This window comes from Ceratotherium simum, chromosome 15, assembly GCF_057802395.1.
Source record: "Ceratotherium simum simum isolate JZ-2026a chromosome 15, ASM5780239v1, whole genome shotgun sequence".
Classification (NCBI taxonomy): Eukaryota; Metazoa; Chordata; class Mammalia; order Perissodactyla; family Rhinocerotidae; genus Ceratotherium; species Ceratotherium simum.
The window spans coordinates 34117477-34130746 of NC_141914.1; the positions used below are offsets into that span (position 1 = coordinate 34117477).

General features: G+C 37.7%; 1 long non-coding RNA gene across 1 annotated transcript in view; it reads left to right on the plus strand.

Moving 5' to 3' along the window:
- The window catches only part of LOC147915162 (uncharacterized), a 90142-nt gene that overhangs the window by 49358 nt on the left and 27514 nt on the right, over nt 1-13270 (plus strand). Inside the window, exon 2 of the long non-coding RNA XR_015554454.1 lies at nt 8902-9048. This is a non-coding gene — a long non-coding RNA (uncharacterized LOC147915162). The remainder of the gene's footprint in view (nt 1-8901; nt 9049-13270) is intronic.

Here is a 13270-nt window from a genome sequence, read left to right on the forward strand (position 1 = left end):
ATCCAAAATCTCAAAACACAGTATTTATAGCAGGAAAAAAGAAGAAATATTAATATTCACTCTTAAATTCTAGGTGAATGTGGGATGTGTGAAAACCTGACTACACCTACAAAGTACTCAGATAAACAGCAAGTCTTTTTAAAAACATTTTTCTTTTCAGTTAGTGTATCTTTTTTTCCCTTTCTAAGAGTTAAAAATACTTTGAGACTTATTTCTTGTGTTGTTGGATGGGACCAAACCTTGCCTGAATGTTGAATTTTGCCTCAGAATCTACTATAGGAGGTTGTATGTTAGAGAGTTAATTTTAATCTATAACATATGCACAAAATAAAAGCATATAATTTCATAATGGAGCACTATCATATTGCTTTTAATGTATTCTAAATAGAAGATTATTGGTATTATCCTATTGACACTACAAGAACTGTTGAAAACAATAAGTTTTGAAAACCCACTGCTACCTGATAGCTAATATTTTAGATAGATTTTTATTGATTAGGAATTGTGTTTTGTATCAATTGTGAGTAATAAATAAATGAAATGCAATAGGATCTATTGGAGTATATGAGGAAGCCAGTTGGTTTAAAACTAATTTGGCCTGACCTTGTTTTTCCAAAAGGTCCTGAGGTGGCCTGTTGAGCATGCATTGTACATCTGCTTTAAATATTTACTATGTCCCAAAGCCAAGAATGATGCCCTTAAAGATAGGTATGAGTCTTCCCCCAATATCAGCACTTCTCACTTCCAGGGAACTAAAGATTAATTACCGACCTGCTGTGCTCACTTTGGGGCCACTGACCTGCTGATCACCCACCTGCTGTGCCAGCTAAGCATCTCATGACAGTAGTAAAAGAGATATTCCTGTCATATGTGATGTATGCTCTTTGTTCCAAGATGGTATATAACCACTCTATACATCCCACTTCCTTGGTGCCCCTCTTTCCTTGCGGAAAGAAAGGTCCAGGCTATAGTCCTCAAACCTGGCTCAGAATAAACTCACCCCAATTTTGATTTATAGATTGATTATGGATTATTTGCATTGACATGAGTTTGATTCTGGGGGATGAATCCCCAAACAGGTCATTTAGCTTATCTTTATTCTTGGCTACAGATAAGTAAAAACATTAACCTCTCCTATTTTCTTGCAAATACTTGGCCTTGGATGCACAGCCAGGGATTATGGGAAGCTCTCTGGATAGTCATGCTGTACTTGGAAAATAATAAGTTTAAATTAATCAAATGGTGGATATATAACACATTCTTTGCATAAAATAAACTTCTATAGGTGAAAGAAGTTAGTCAAAGAAGAGTTTCACTTGTCCAATGTCACATAGCCAGTTAGAAAGAGAGCTGGGAACCAACTCCCTGACCATGTGACGTATTCCCACTCAATCATGTTGCTTTACTCAGCGATCGGGATTTGATATTGGCTTACATATGTAGGATAAGTACAAAAGTATGTATAAGAACCACATACACCAAATTCAGACAGTGGTTTCCTCTGGGAAGAAAGATAAGCAAGGAGGATGGAGGAAGGAGAAATCTAAATGTATCTCTAAAGTTTTCGTTAGAAAGAAAAAAAGAATGGAAAGGAGGAAGGGTGAAAAAGGAACGAAGAAGAAGGAGAGGGAGAGAGACCTCTGAAGAAACTACAGGAATGTTTTCTAATTAAGCCAAAGTCTCAAACTTATAGTGAAAGGAAAAAAGGAAATATAATTGTATCCCTTAAAAGAAACCACACCCAGAGGCATTTTCAGGAGTGGTGGCAGGAGTGTTGGTCAAACGCTAGATGTCCACCATATTTTAGTTCTCATTTATTTTCTACAAGCTGCCATGGTGTCTTAAATTCAGCACAGGTCTGGAACAGGATAACTTTGCTTTACCTGGCTTTAAGCTATTACAAACTCGCATTAGTACAGTCATACTTCTTATTCAACAAAGAAGCTCCATGTATTTTTTTTTGTTGTTGTTGTACAAAGTACTCTACCGGGTATTGAAATAAAGGCTGACTTGTTGAAAAGATGTTAAAATAATCAGTAATCTCTTGAGACAACAAAAAACGAGACACTCGGTCATCAGTTTCTAAAGAATATAGGCAATTTTTTTGTGTGAAAAGATCTGGAGCCAGGTAAATATGAGAAAAGTTACAGCCTTCAGATTAAATTTTTTTAAAAAAAAATCACTGCTGTCTGCCAAAGAGAGAAAACAAACAAGGCCTTTGCTTTATCGTGAAAGAAAACAAAGAGAAGGGGGAAGGAGGCTTTTGTGCGAGTGACACTGCTACATCTGTTACACGGTCTAACAAAACGTAGAAGAGTAATAGGCGGATGATGAGTTTTGTACTTAGAGTTTGCATGAAAGAATTGGTGCTCGTCATTTTAAGAAAATAACATAAAATTAAATATTAACTAATGAAAGAGATATTTCTACTTTGTTTTATGGAAAGACCTGATGTAAGATTGTTTCTAAAAAAGCTCCCTTAATGCGTTGAGTATTACTTAAGAAACAAGTTTTTCATCATTTGTGATCTGCCTGGCTCCATGGACCTGCATGCTTCATACTCTCACCTTTAATGGAAGAGACAAAATTAAAATATAGGAAACATCGGATTCCAGTGGAAGGTGGGAACTGTGAGAGCTTATTCTGGAAGGGCTCTGGGACTAGGACAGATAGAGGAGGAGGTCGAGTAACTGCACACTAGGGATCCAGCCAGAACAAAGGCATCAATATGGAATGGGCATGGCAGTTGTTCAAAAGCCTATTAAAATATGACTCAATTTACAGGAATTTGACACACGTTGTGCTAAATATATTGATTTTGTCTAGTGTATCTTTAAACACGACAAAAGGATTAAGAAATGTGTACAATGAGCAACTGATTCCCTTCCATGGAATCATGGAGTTGTTTACTCCATGCCTTTGTGTGTGTGTATGGGAGGGGTGTCACATTCCTTTAGAAAAGAACATCTTTCTGCCTCTCTCAAGGAGATAATTGCTGGTCTGCGCTTCCAATTTTGGAGCTTTGTTCCCAAGGGACTCATGATAACTCTTGTCCTGATTGCTTATCATCAGGCTGGACAAGTTCTTTTCACTTTATGAGCTTTCCTAAGGTCGTCAGGATAAAGAGACTGTCGACTTTTCACAGTAGGGCTCAAACATGTTTTGTTTCTTTCTCTCTCTTCAGAGCCCAGCACAGTAGCCGGCTCATGGTAGATATTAAATCAAGTTTATTAAACTAATTAATGGATTGATTAATGCACAAAGCAAAAATAAACAAGAGTGACTTTTCAAATCTCCTATTGAAAGAGATCTTCCCTTGGCATCTATCATGCACCAATTCAAGAAGGATTTCATTAATGGACATTACCACATGGCAAAGCATTTTGTAATGTGATAAAGGGACTTTTGCCTCTAAGACACCTGTTTGGATCCATCCCAAGTAGATAGGGGCTGGACATTACTGCTGCCAATATGAAAGGAGCTTGCAATGGATTAGAGTTTAGATCCAAGGAACAGATGTCCTTGCCATAAAATTAGCCATAACTGTGAACCAGAGAGGTTAGAGACCGAAAGATCCTCTAAACAAAGACTTGCGTGTAATCTAGGCAAGTCCTATGGAGGAAGTTCATGGTCTCAATGGAGGTGCATGGAAGACGCTTAGAGGACTGGAGTTATTAGACCAAAATTCTATCCAAGATTTTGACATGATACAGCTTCTTTGTTGTGACAAAATGTCCCAGGCCCATCTTCTACATTTCCTGACCCAGATCTGGAATTATCCATTTCTCCAAAAGTCCCTAGTTTCTTTTAGTGGAAACGGGCATTTCAGCGTCTCAACCTGGGTACTAGTAATGTTCAATGCTACTTCATTTGGGCATTGTTTCTAGGGCTCTTCAGTGGAAAGAATAGGAAATATACATGCATCTCAAACAAATTACCTCATGTGGTCATACTGATACTTGCATTTCAAATTCAGGATTCCAGAGTTTTTATTTATCCTCTTCTGCATTAGGTCTGTATCTCCTTTCTTCCAAAAGGATAATCCTGCTTCTCAAAGACATAGGAGCTGATAGAAATAGCATATAGCATATACCACAATTATTTATCTCCTTTTTTCTCATTACACACATAATGGTCTCAGAATAACAATATTAATGCTACCACCTCCAATATAATTACTGAGGACAGGTAAACATGTTTGCCTATACTCTCCCTATTCTCTTCCCATTTTTTATAGTTGTGCCCTATCTACTCGGTCTGAATATATGACCGTTGCCTACTGTATGCTCTCCTTTTAGCTCTCATTCAGCTCTAGTTCTCCTAGTAACTATTTATTTAATAGTGAACACCAGACCTTATGACAATGTCTCTTTAATCATTTTGACTTTCTGAAACTTGTTTTCTAGCAATTGCTCAGAATGGGTTCACAGGAAAAATATTTCCTGAATTCTTAAATATTGGTAACTTTGTGTTTGCCTTTTCTACATGAAAATCAGTTGTACTAGATATAAAATCCTCGGCTTACATTTTCTTGAGTATCATAAGTATGCTACTGCATTTTTTTTTTTTTTTTTTTGGCCTAAAGGAGTGCTGTCAGAATGTTTGTTATGTCCAAAAAATATTATTGGCTTGCTGTCCAAGACTTCTTGGTTCTGATTTTCTCCCCACATTTATCTGCCTCTTTTCATTCTTTTGTCTCTACTGTCCCTATCTTGCTCAGTTTTGATTGTCATTTCTCTCCTGTATAAAGCTCAGTCCTGGAAAGGAATTCTGGCTGTTTCACAAGTTCACAGGAACTAGACTGCTCTAGCCCCTTCTGACTTCACTCACCACAGGCTCCTTGCAATCACTTGATATTGAACTAGGCAAGTCCCTCCCAGCTTCAGTGCTATTCTCAAATTGGCCTGCTGTAATTTACAGTGAATACCCTGGTCTTTTTCGAGATTTTCCTCTTTTATGTCTATCAGATAGATTCCCTCCATTTTCACCCACTCAGAGACTGACATCACGCAGGTTGGTGTATTTTGGCATTTGTGGGGTTTCTTTTTCACCTGATTTAATCGTCTATGTTGTTCATGGTTTTTTTGTGTTTTGGCTATTTGTTCTGCTTTTGCTCTATAGTTTCTCTTTTTTATGTGGGGGAGTAACAAGATTGAAAAACTATGCTTCTACACTATCTTCCCGCTAAGGCATTAATTTTAAGTAATTTAAGGGATTTAAAGAATTTTGAAGAAATATTCCTATCCCTTCTCTCAAATTAAATAGTGGTAGGCAGCTGTCCTGAGCTAGAACGAGGATTGAACTTGAAAATGCCTGGTCACTGGATTACTAAACCAAGTTGTAGTTAGGGAATAAACTTTGTACTATAACAAATGAGTATCATATCCCTCATGCCTTTACAGGCAATAGATAGAGGAAAATGTTAAGTGATACCGCATGGAACCAGACAAACAAATCCAGAATGAGGGACATTCTACAGGAGAATTTATCTGGATTATGTCAAAGAAATGACATAAAAAAAAAAGGTGGGAAGGAGAGACTACACTAGATTGAAAGAGACATAAAAACCAAAAGCATTGGCACACTGTAAAAAGATAGCTTTTTACCCCAAAGTGCTGTGTAAAGGTATATTTTAATGAGTCGTTATTCCATTGTAGATGAGAGATGCCAAAGAGAAGAAAAGGGGAAAGGTCTCAGTCCGAGATTATTACCTTGAAAAAAGACACTTTGATTCCCTAATTGCTGCTGTTGGGAAATTCATCAAGTTGGGGAATTCAAAGGGCTGAGATTTGGTGGGTAACCCCAAGGTGTCTTTTGATATATTTTTCTCTATTGTTCAAAGAGACAGAAATTTATCCTTTTTCTTTTTTTTTTTGTGAGGAAGATCAACCCTGAGTTAACATCCTGGCCAATCCTCCACTTTTTGCTGAGAAAGACCGGCTCTGAGCTAACATCTATTGCCAATCCTCCTCCTTTTTTTTATTCCCCCCTTTTTCTCCCCAAAGCCCTGGTAGATAGTTGTATGTCATAGTTGCACATCCTTCTAGTTGCTGTATGTGGGACGCCGCTTCAGCATGGCCAGACAAGTGGTGCGTCGGTGCGCGCCAGGGATCCAAACCCAGGCGGCCAGTAGCGGAGCACATGCGCTTAACCACTAAGCCACGGGGCCGGCCCCAGAAATTTATCTTTAAAAATTATTTTCTTTCTTTCTTTTCCTTTTTGTTATTTTTCAAAAATATTTTCAAATTTAAGGAAAAGTTGCAAGAATGGTGCAAAGAGTTTTTTCTCTGAACCGTTAGAAAGGATGTTGCTCACATGAGGTCACACAACCCCTAAAACTTCAGCATGTAATTCGGACAAAGAAATGCTCTTACATCACATAATATAGTGATTAAAATTAAGAAATGAATATTGATTCATTATGACTATCTAATCCTCAGACCCCATTCACTTTCCATCCAATTGCTCCAACAATATCCTTTTTTATTGCAAAAAGATCCTAGGATTCATGTTGCCTTTAGTCATCATTTTTCTTTAGTTTCTTTCAATGTAGAACAGTTCCTCAGTCTTTCTTTGACTCTCCTAACCTCGACACTTCTGAAAATAGAGCACAGTTCCAATCTATGGCTTTTGGCCTTACCATTGAATAGCTGTGTTGTCTTAGGGAGGTAATTTCTCCAACTGGAGTGCTATTTTCTTCATTTCTAAAGGAGTTGGACACTGTGACTCCAAAGCCCTTTCCAGGCTTAAAATTTTTAGGATTTGTCATAAGCTTACTCTGTTCCACTAGGATGATTTCATGCCTTAAATCCAGTCATTCGTCTTACAAAATTAGAGTTTGTAGATGGTTAAATGTGCATCTATTCACACTGTCTGAAGGTACCATCAATGGCAGATCAGCAGCTTTTCATCTAAAGAACACATATGCATATTTGTGACCATTTCTCAATTAAAAGAAGATAATACCAAAGGCAGAAAAAGACAGAGAGCTCAGTTTCATAACAAGACCGAGTCAATAAACTTAAGCCCAAGAGACTTAAGGCACTATTGAGAAATCAGAACCTGTTGACTGCAGCTGGATTCCAGATAAACCTTTTATGTGGCCACTATACTCTTTCCACCAGAGTTGTTTCTAACAGGAAATCTTCATATCCTGGGGCAAACATAAAATCTAAAAGAAGTCAGCTCCCCCTTCTCCTCACTATTAATTATTTCAAGGACTCTTCAGATTACATTCAGCCTGGATGCCAGAGAGGAAGTTACCTCCTCTTCAAGTAGCATGCCTCCCACGGTCCCTCACCTTGCTCGAGCACCAGTTTTATATCGAATACTGGTGGAAAGCAAACAAAACCAATTCTCAGAGCTGCTGGCTTCATTTTACCAAAGTGAACCTGAAGCATGCTATCCTGTTACAGCTCTTAACAAAAAAAAAAAAGCAGTCTAAGTCAAACCAATCCCCAACCCACACACACTCCCTCAAACCATAACACAGAGTTAATACAATCCCAAGGTGGTCGAGTGGTTTAACCACAAATATCCTGGCAGTCATGTGATCTGACTCTTAGTTTACACGGCTGAAATGGAATGACCGGGGCCCCTGGTTAACACAGGGAAGGAAAGGTTTGTAATGAATGGGTGCCCACTGTGGTCAAATCTGCCTTTGGACAGATACCGTGGGGGTGCCCGTGCCTGAGCAAAAAAGAATAGCCAAAGAAAACAAGAGGAAAAACTCATTCACTCAGCAAATAATCTAGTACACACCGGAAATTTCTGTGTTGGGTGGGGGTGGTAAATGGAAAGGGAATACAAGGATGAGTAAGACATGAATATTCCCCTCTAGGCTAGGCATGACACAAAGTAGAAACTGCTACAAGAAATAGAGAAAATCCTATAGAAAAAGCTTAACACTTGGCGTTTGTGGACTATCAGTATATGTATGACAGAAGAAAAGTAGGAAGAAAAGGAGGGCCTGGAGGGCACAGGCTCTGTCTAATTCATTTTTACCCGCCCAAAACCAATCATGACTAAAAAGGACCCCATACAAGTTCAACAAATTTGATAACAAGCGAATAACTGTGCTGATGGCATATAGTGAGTAACTCTGCTGATTGCATAACCAGGATAAGCTAGATTGTGCTGCTGTACAAATAGTTCCAAATTTCAGTGACTTAAAACAGCAAAAGGTTATTTCTCATTTATAACATAAGCCCATTGTGGATTTATTGGAGGTTGTTCTCTACATCATTCTGACTCAGGTGTGCAAACTGATAGAGCCTTTGTTGTCTGGAGCATCAGCAGTTACCATGGCAAGCAGAAAAGAGCATGATGGGTTGGGTGCCATTTTGTAAAGGCTTTTGCCTGGAAGTGACTTCTGTCATACATCAATATGATCATATTCCATTGGCCAAAATCAAAAAGACACACCTTATTTCAGGAGGACAAGGAATGCAATATACTATATGCTAGACTATTCAGTAAACAGCTCTAATGATAACTAAAAAGATCACAAGAAATTAACCTGCAATCTCCAAGTTTGGGCTTCTCATTCAATAGGTATAGAAAGATGGTAGCTCCTGCCTAAAATAAATTCTAAAATAATTTATCTAGACCCCTGGAACAGAAATGATGGGATTCCATCTTAACCATTTTTATATTATAGATAGATAGCTATAGATACAGATATAAATATTTTTCCACAAAATGGATCTAAGAATCCATTAAGTTTACTATATATGTAAGACGGTACGCTACCACTAGAAATAGATGTATTACTATTCTTAGGGAGTGAAGCTCATGAAACCATAAGAAAGCACTTAAAGCACTTACTTTGTTTAATAAAGAAATAAGTTAATTAAACATTATTTAATAAATGTGGAGTTTTTTTGTGCTTTCTATTAACAGCATCGGCTTTCAAGGAAGGCACACACAGAGGAAAAGATTTTCTGTGGGGTTATTTTAAGGCTGAATGGTTTAGCCTCTGACAAAGACAAGAAGGCTGTCAAAAAAAGGCCCATGATAAAAGATATCATTTTGCTATTGACCTTAAAGGTAAGTTGCTGTTGACCTTAAAGGTGAGTTGTTGAACTACTTCCAAACAAGTACCCACAAGAATTGAGAGATTTCTGAAAATTTGCTGGTCTACAGCTTTAACCTAAAGAAAAATACACATAGAAACCCCACACATTTCGGCATCCAGGGATGGGAAAACAAAAGTGGAAGATGGGTAGAGAGAAGAAAGGAGAGGCAAAGGCAGTTTATTCGGGATATAAGACAATTCAGCTCCTGTTACCAGTGTATATTAGACAACTCTTGGAGCAAAGGAGAACTCTAATTATGCAGAATCTAGGAAAAGATGGATCCTTAAGGGAGCTAAATAGAACAGAAAGTCATTTAATGGGAGTGAGGGGAGAAATACAGTCTTGATGATCAAAATGCTTTGCATCGTATTGATTTATTAAGTCTTATGTCAGGTCCCCAGGTCAAGGTGGCATCCAAGGATCCCTGAAAACTTCTCAAAGTTCCTAAAAACAAAATTATCCTTCATTCCACCCATAGATGCAACCAATTCAAGAAGAGAGACAGATGGAATGTCTTCAGAAGTTCTCAGAGTTCCTTTATTTGCTTACATTATCTTCAGCTACACCCATAAACCAGCGTCTTCATACGTGTATCTCCCTAGAGAAGCCTCAGAGGCTGGTGTAGTTCTGCTCTGAAGAACACGGTCCCACTTTAAAACCCATCACCCCCCATTTTAACCTTTTGATATATTGGAATTTCTCTGAAAATTTATTTTGTAAAAAGAATTCTGCACCCTAAAAAATATTAGTACTACTGCTCTAAAATATTGCTTAAGGCAAATCAATTCTTAACTCAGAAGGATCATAAGGAAGATGCAGAAGAAGAATGCATAACAAAGTAGGCTGGAGAGTTTAGACCAGGTTGCTGGCTCCACTTTCTTCTTTTCTGTTAGGCTGAGTTCCGAGTTCAAGGCCCCTTTTGAGAGCAATGATAGCATTAAGGTGGGGCTATAGGCATTCTGAACGGATGTGGTGCCATAGTGCTTTACGGCAGTGGTCCTAAGACTTTGTGATTTCATGAGCTGTAACAAATTATGCTACTGCTACTAATATTAATAATAAATTAGGGGCTCGGCATACAGTTGTCACTGTTGGTGGGCAATTACGATCAGAGACAGTGCTAGGGTGTGCAGGGCATCAGTCAAATAATTTTATGGGTCCCTGTCTATACAAAGAATTTGATTTTTAAAAATATGTTACAAAATTCTCAGGCCCGTATGAGGGACAGCTATTTATCAATGAAGATTAGAATACTGAATAGAGAAAATTTACTTAATGTATTTGTGTATTGTTCAATCAGTGTGTTTGAAGATTCTTACACTAATGTCTGACTCTCTTCAGAAAAGCTTCAGACTCCAAAGTGGATGGTTTGATAGTTTTGAATACTACAGTCATTGTTAAAAACTTGTGCTTTCCTATATTTTCACCTAGACCTTCCCGGGAAGAAAAACAAACAAATAAAAATTCTATATCACCACTATCCTCTTAGTAGAAAACAAAGTCTTTCTTTTTCTGCAGCTTTATTTAACTATCTAGACCACTTCAATTCATCTACATGTGATGAATTACTGGTTTTCCATTTAGCCTTCCCTGATCTGACAGTTCTGAGTGAGAAGAATCTCCCAGTTCTAAATGGAATGCTCCTGGTCAAATTCATCAAGGAAAGAAGAAATGATATCATTAAACATGTATTTTTGATATCATCTGAGCATGTCCTCAGATTGTGGATGAGGAATTTGAATTCAACAGAATTTATTAGGCCGCAGGAGGTCTATTCTTCCCACTAGACTGTTGCATTTCTTCAGGTCTTTATCTGCAGTTCCCTAAAATTTGAGGTGAAGAATTATAGACAGTTGCAAATAAATACAAATGCGTACAATATCACCAGCAATTTCTCAATTACCAGAGAGCAATATTGCCAGATCTTTTTGGTTGTCTTAATGTAATTCAGCTCTTGTAGAGAGCTGTGTATTTCTGTGTGAGTATATGTTTCTGGATGACAGTGACATTCCTGGAATATACTATATATGACTCAATGGTAGATAAATCCGTAGTCAAAATGGGATTATACAAATGACTGAGGCTGCCTTGAAGTAATGAGTTGAGAGGCCATGTTTGTTAATGGGAATCAATAACGCATATTTGAACACCTTTCACAGAAGATGCCCTATTACTTAAAACGTTAACTTCTTTAAACCTGTAATCCTGAATTATAGAAAATGGACAAAGAGTCTGAATATGAGTAGCTCAGATCTGTGTGATAGGGAGAGGCAGTCTCTCTGAATGTACCTATCAGGTCTATCACCCCTTAACCGGCCATCCTTCTTCTCTTTGTTTCCTTATATAAGATCTCCACAAATATTGCTATGGCTGGAAATTGATTTGAACTACACCTATACATATACATATACATGTACGTATCAACAAACACATAACACACATGTATGTACACACACATATGTATCCACATTGGAGTTTACTTCACTCCTTAGTTTCAATCACCTTTATTACTTTAAAGGCAGTTTAAGCATGCGGTCATAGGATATTCAAAATGTAAAGCTATCAAGTTTCCTCTCTATGTAGAAAATGGGGTAAAGAATGCAGAGTGTTGATAACGAGAATACCTTACGTATGGATCATACTTTAGAAAGAGCTTTTATTTTCATTATCTCATTTGATCCTTACAAAAGTCTTATCAGTAGGCAAGAAAGATGTTGTTAACTTATTTTAAAGATAAACCGAAGGTCAGAGTCATGGTCAATGTTACATATGAGATAAAACAGCCAGACTGAAATCCAGATCATCACAACATAAATCTGGTATACTTTTTACCATAATTGTTTCTAAAAAGTTACAGTGGTCCTGATATTTATATCTATATCTAATTTATATCTATATCTATATCAACATTGACATCTGTCTATCTATTTGTCTATCATCTATCCTGTTTATGTGTTTGTCTATCTATCAATCACCCTTTCTTTTTATTTATCCTTCTATAATGTAGCTAGCTAGCCTTATATTTTACTATGTTTGAGGTTTTTCCAGGATACTAGTGATGCTTCAAATTGGGTTGGATTCACAGCCCACTGACCCACAAAGTTCAACTCACGCCCCTCAGGACTAGAAATCTTTTTTACTTTCTTCAGTCACTGTGATGCATTCAGCCCACCAGTGTTATGCAGAAAATTTAAATACAAGTCTTTAATTTAGCAGATCCACCTACAAGGTTCCAGAAGCTTAAGTCAGCATGAGTCTCTGGGAAAATATCACTCTGGAAAAAATAGTACATGTGAGAAAAATACTGTGAATTTAGAAGCATTTGTTTTACAAACTACAGATGCAGAGTGAAAGAAAATGACATCTCGCTTTGATATTAAGCATTCCTCCATAACACATCCATCTGCAACACGTTTTGCAGTCACTTACCCGCTAAACCTCACAGCACACAGATTTGCACATGAGGTACAATACAGCTGACCCCGTTTTACAGATGGAGAGAACAGAAACATGAGAGATAAAATGAATTTCTAAGTTTCTGATCAGTTTTCAGACATCTGCCATTGGACAGGAGTAAACTAAGTCACATTAGTCCTTTATTAAAGCTGAAAAAGGCAAGAGTATTGGTTCCAGGCTTTCTCTCTAGGAGGGATTTGTTGGCTGAGATCTGGTTAAAGGCAGACAGAGGACTTGAAGCCTTTTTTGTATAGAAAACCATAGTCTTTAACAGATTGTATGTTGATTTGGGGTAATTTTGGGGGGACGGCAGTGCCTTGGACTACCGGTGACATAAAACTGATTTGAATGACCTAAACAAAGTGGCCATTTAGAAGAGCAAAGCAGTTGATAATGGAGGAAGACTTGAAATGAGAAATGGAAGACTCAGCTTTTGGTCATGGCCCTGTCTCCTTAGGCAAGTTTCCTTATTACTCTGAGTTCAGTGATCTCATCTTTAAGAGAAAGAGATGGACTAGATCAGTGGTTTTCAAAGGATGGTTCTCAGGCCAACAGCAGCAGCATCACCTGGGAATTTGTTAGAAATGCTAGTTCTGAAGCCTCACCCTTTACCTACTGAGTCAGAAATGCTGGGAGTAGGGTCTGAAATCTAGTTTTTTAATGCCTTCAGGTGATTCTAATGCATGTTAAAATTAGAGGACAAGAGGATTAAAACTTCTCTAGGGGCCAGCCCTGGG